This window comes from Arachis ipaensis, chromosome B02 (genome assembly GCF_000816755.2).
Source record: "Arachis ipaensis cultivar K30076 chromosome B02, Araip1.1, whole genome shotgun sequence".
Lineage (NCBI taxonomy): Eukaryota > Viridiplantae > Streptophyta > Magnoliopsida > Fabales > Fabaceae > Arachis > Arachis ipaensis.
Window position 1 is genome coordinate 3757201 of NC_029786.2, and position 6000 is coordinate 3763200.

The window sequence follows — 6000 nt, forward strand, 5'->3', positions numbered from 1 at the left end:
GATACCTGATGTCGAACTCAGACAATTCGATTGCCCATTTTATAAGTCTGCCTGCAATTTCTGGTTTGTGTAGCACCTGTCTTAATGGGTGATCTGTTCTGACATAGATTACATGGCTCTGAAAATAAGGTCGGAGTCTTCTCGCCGAAAATATTAGGGCTAAGGCGAGCTTTTCTATTCTCGGATAGTTGAGCTCGGCGTGTTGGAGAGTTTTATTGACAAAGTATATCGGATGATAAACTTTGTTCCTTTCTGTAACAAGAGCAGAACTTATCACCCAATCAGTAACTGATAAATATAAGAATAAATCCTCCCCTTGCAGGGGTTTTTGCAAGATCGGCGGTTGTGAGAGAGTTGTTTTTAGTTTGGTAAAAGCTCTCTCACAGTCGTCGTTCCATTGAAATTTGCTTTTCTCTATTATTGTTTGGAAAAAAGGAATAGACTTTGAAGCTAAGCATGGTATAAATCTCGATAGCGCAACAAGTCTTCCTGTAAGGCGTTGTACTTCTTTTACTGTTTTTGGGCTTGTCATATCCACAACTGCTCGGCATTTGTCAGGATTTGCCTCAATGCCCCTGCTTGTTAGTAAAAAAGCTAAGAACTTACCACCTTGAATGGCGAATGCACATTTCTCCGGGTTTAGGCGCATGCTGTAGCGGCGTATTTCGTCGAAGATTTCTGTTAAATCGTCGATATGGTTTTTGCCGACCTTTGTCTTGGCGACCATGTCATCGACATACACTTCAATATTTCTGCCGATCTGTTTGGCGAAGACCTTATCCATAAGACGTCGATAAGTTGCTCCTGCATTCTTTAATCCAAAGGGCATAACTTTATAACAGTAGTTACCAAAATCAGTGATAAATGCCGTTTTACTTTGATCAGAGGGGTGCATGAGGATTTGATTATAACCCAAATACGCATCCATGAAACTTAAGGTAGCATAACCTGAGGCGTTATCTACCAAAGAGTCTATGGATGTTAAAGGGTAAGAATCCTTCGGGCATGCTTTGTTTAAGTCAGTAAAGTCGACGCACATGCGCTACTTACCGTTTTGTTTCCTTACCATTACCACATTTGCAAGCCAGGTAGTAAATCTGATTTCTTTGATGAATTTCGCGTTAATCAGCTATTGAGTTTCTTCTAATGACGCCCTTTTCTTTTCATCGCTGAGTTTTCTTTTCCTCTGCTGCACTGGTCGGGCGGTTGGGTTATAGCTAGTTTGTGGCTGATGATTTGTGGGTCGATGCCGGGCATGTCTGAAAGCGTCCATGCAAATAAGTCGGCTTGTTCTTGTAGAAAGGTTGCGATGGCCTTTAGCTCCGTGGCGCTGATTGATGTACCTACATAAGTAAATTTATTAGGATCATTATTGAAATAAACTTTCTGTAAGTCGCCTGATGGTGTAGGTCGTTCAAGAAAGTTGGCTCTTGGATCAAGGTCGGCTAATGCCGAGCTGTTGGTGACGAGATCAACATTGTTGACTTGTTGCTTTGAACGATTTGGGAATTTCATGCTGATGTTGTAATATTGGCATGCCTCTTTATGATCTCCGTGGATCGTTACAACTTGATCGTTCTGCAAAGAAAACTTGACACACAGGTGAACTGTAGAGACAATTGCGCCGAACTTGTTTAAGAAAGGTCGGCCAAGTATAAGATTATATGGGCTAAAGCAATCTACTACTAAATATTGAATATCATATATTTTTGAAAGAGGATGCTCACCCAGTGTGGTTTGTAACCACACTGAACCCAATATTGGAACTCGTTCTCCCGAGAAACTGTAACAACCCCGATTTTCGAGTATGTGAGATCTTTTATGAAAATATGGATTTCTCCAGAAGATCAGTAAGGGGAGAACTTCTGATATATCATCAAGTATCTCAATCCTTATTGTCATTATGTCATCCTTAAGCTAGAACCTCTTCTGAGGCAAGCTCGACAATGCAATTGCGAAGAACCTAGTTTTTGAACCGTATCGGTTAGGAGTTTTGATTCTAGTTTTCGTAAATAGTCTCAGTTTGATGAACCGGACTCGATTCATGAGAGAAGAGAGATAATAGGATAATATTATCATTATATTAGTATTAGAAGCTTCTTGAATGATATTATAAGGTTACTTGGTCTGTTTTAGTTGAAAACGAAAAATCGGTTTAACCGGGTTCACAATTTACTGGTGCAGCTTAGCACCAGCACTCTCTGATGACTTTAGCAATGCTAAGGCCTCATTATACATGTTTTATTATCATAATAAATATGTTACTAGTGTCATTTATGCTAGTAGCTCAGAAAATAATTTTTAGAAATATTTTTACAAGTGTTCCGATACACCTAGTTTTAGCAGTTATACACCAGAGATATTTTAATATTATTTTAATCCACCTCCAAGCCAACCAATCACCACTCACCTTACACCCCCCAAAACCTCCAAGGCTGTCTCATTTCTTCATTTTGGCCAAAAATAACAAGAGAGAAAAGAGAGAAACTTTCATGAACACTTAATCTTCAAAGCTTGATTTCTTCTGAACTAAAACCCAAATCAAACTTCCGATTTCACCAAAATGATCCTCTCTTCTTTCTCTACATAACCATATAATATATCAAGGCTGGAAATAAGGTGAGATGGCTGTCTCCCTCCCTCTTCAATTCGGTTTTCAAGGAAAACCATGTGTACAAGATGTCTCTGGTACGGGTTGAGAGATGGGTCGGGAGCTCGCGGGTCGTGGCAGATGCCGGATTGTTTGATGGAAGCGATGGTGGGGAGGTACCTGCAAAGACACTCCGATGCTCAAGTCAGAATGAATCTAAGAGGTATGAGGTGTGAGGAATGAGTGAATACCTGGGGAGACCTGGGTCCTCTTATTTATAGGTGGTGACGGTTATCTTATCTTATCACATAAGATAGGCTTTTGAATTCAAAAGTTGGTTGGGGGATCTAGTTGGGCCGGTTCCAGGCCTTCTAGAGGGTTTCTTCGGTTCGGACCCAGGTAGCCGTGTTTGAGTTTTACCCTGGGTTAGGGATCCGTGGGCTGGATCCGTAACAGTTGCCCCGCAGTGGGAGAGCGAGCGAGGTCGGTCTGTCGCTGGGAGATGTGGTTTCGACCGTGAGCTAGGTCAGTTTGTCATCGGGAGATGCGGTCTTGACCTGGGGGTCTCCAGTCCCTCTCGGGTAGTCGTTTGATTCTTTTTTAGGGGAAGTCGATGTGCCGGCCCCGGTCTTTATGGTCGTGCCGAAGATTCGTCTGGCCATTTTGGTCTGACGTGACTCTTCTGTGTCCAATGCGCCCGTTGTGTTTTTTGAGGCATGCTTTTATTGGTTTCTTTTTCCAAAGAGGGCATTTGTTGTGAGGGGACATTTTTAGGTGTCTTTCCTTTATTGCCCTTACGCACCTTTTTATTATTCAGGGCTATTTGCGTCTTTCTGCCCCCCTTTTGAAACCGTTTTGGCTTTCCTTCTCACTTCCCTCATTCATTTTAACTTTTCTTTTGCTCTCTCTTCTGAAGAAGATTCTCTTTCTCTCTGTTGTGTTTCTGGTGTTTCTTCGAGGTTGGGTTTCTGCTTCTCAGCTTCATTTTCCAGGCTCATTTTTTGTATTTATCAGGTTGGCATTCCTCTGTTCTTTCTTGCTTTCATTTTTTGTGATGTTTCGTTGTTCTGCGTTTGCTATGCGTTGTTCTGCTATTTTCTTTTTGCACTGTGTTTTGTGTTTTGGGTGGTGGTATTCGTGTTTTGAAGGGGCTGAGCACCGTTGTTTTGGGTTGATAGTGGGCAGTAGGTTTTTGGTTGTCTTCCTTGCTTCTGCGTAGGGTTAGTAGGATGATGGTGGTACTCCTCCCTGTTTTAGGTATGCATCGGCGAAGGAGTGAGGGTGTGGGTACTCTGATAGCCCCCTCCAGGGGTGTCCCCGCTCGCTATGCTTGGGTGACTAGCGATGTGTGGGGCGTTCTGTTGCGGATGACGGCGGCCAATCTTCAAAGGCTCCGTGATCAGGGGGCAATTTGTGGTGGAGGCGAAGTGGAGCGGCAGTATGAGCTTGCCCTCCCGGACGCCGATGAGCGTGTTTGTTATCTGAACCTCAATTCGCCCACTGTGCCAGATTGGATGTGGGTTTATGAATCGATGTTCACTCGGCTCGGCGTGTGACTTCTTTTTTTACCGTTTGTTCAGGAGCTGTTGAGTCGGTGTTCCGTGGTGCCGTCTCAGCTTCACCCGAATAGCTGGGCGGCCATTCGGTCTTTTGAGTTTGTGTGTCAGTACCTCGATCTTCCGGTTTCTGTTCCTGTCTTCCTTTTTCTTTTCTTATGTACTCTTCCGACCAAAGAGAGGAAGCATAAGAAAGGGTATATGTCGTTCCGGGCTTAGCCTCATCGACGTATTTTTTGTTTGTTTGAAGATTCTTTTCATGGTTTCAAGAGAGAGTATTTTAAAGTGCGCCCTGTCCGGGGGCATCATCCACTTTGGTTGACGTTAGAGGGCGAGCGCCAGTTTCCGACCTATTGGAATTTCTGTGCCGGGCCATCGGTTTTTACTAAGGTCACCTATGATGGTTTGTCTCCAGAGGATAAGGACATTGCTAGTGTCCTGTGGTATTTGTTCGGGAAGCATCCGTTAAATCCTCGAGACGTCATGGGGGATCCTGTGGCCTGTCGAACGTATATCGGTGTGTGGCTATCTCTTTCTTTTATTTTCATGTTTGTTTTCCGATTTTGTAACTTTGTGCTTTTCTTTGGTTTTTTCAATTGAGATGGCTGGTGGTCTGACTTATCTGGCGCGGCTGAAGGCAGCGATGGATCGGGAGGAGGGGTCGTCGGCGTCTCCTGCCACCCCTGTCTCTAATTCTGCTGCGGATTCTTGAGCTGTTTCCCAGGAGGTGATTTCGTCTGGGGTGAGGGTTGGTGCTCGGGTTTCACCTGGTCCCGTGAACTCGCCTGAGGAGGAAGTCGTTGTGGTTACAACTGCCGAGGCCTCTCGGAAGAGAAAGAGGCTTGAGGAACCTAGTAGTGGGACCTTGGGGGAGGAGGGTGCTGTTCCCACTGTGATGGACCGACGTTTTGATGCTTCGGGGTTCATAGATCAGTACTTGATGCCTGGCACAGAGCCATTTTTTATAATTGTGATGATCTCTTTTCAAGCCAAGTCAGTGTATCGCGCCCTTCTCCGTTCTGCTGTTATTGTCCGGAAGGCTGATCCCGTGATGGCTCAGGTCGGTTTGTTGGACAAGAAGCTCCGTCACTCCCAAGCTGATGTGGCTACGTTGAAAGAGCAGCTTGAATCTGCCGAGGTAGCAAGAGAGAAGGTAGTGAAGTCTTTCAAGGAAGCTGGGGCGGAGATCCTCTGTCTTTCTGAGGTCGAGACTTCGCTTCTTTCTCAGCTGGGCGTGCAGCGGCAACGGGCTTCCGATGCGGGTTCTTAGGCTGCCATGCTTCTTGGAGAGGTGGAGGTTTTGAAGGCCGAGGTTGCTGCTCTGAAGAAGGAGAAGGTGGAGTTGTTGGCTGATGCGAAGGGTGCGATTGTGGCTACCGAGAAAACGATGAGTGCTCAGGCTTCGGTGTTGGCCCTGGGTGTGGATGTGTCCGTGATGGGGGCTTTCAAGACCGTCTGTGATGGCCGAATCGTTGACCTTGAGTAGTTTTATTATACCTTGTTATTTTGGTTTGTCAAAACTTGGTTTTATTTTGGATATTTGGTTGGCCTTGGGCCGTATATTTGGTATGTTTTGAACTTTGGTTTGTGCCATTGTGGCCGCTTGTAACTCGCTTTTCTTTGATGACTCGTGTGGCCATTCGGGCTTTTCTGTTTTATTTTGAGCCGTTATATGTTTAAGCCGTCGTGACTTAAGACCTTTGGTAGGCCGTTAGTGTTTGGGGATATCCGTTTGTTAGGCCCCGAGGGTGATCAGTTCTCGGTGTTGTGGCCGTGTCTCAATTCCGTTTTGGGAGGTAAAAAAAGGGGAAAAGGTAAAATACAATGGAATTTTATTGGGCTTCGTTAAAACCC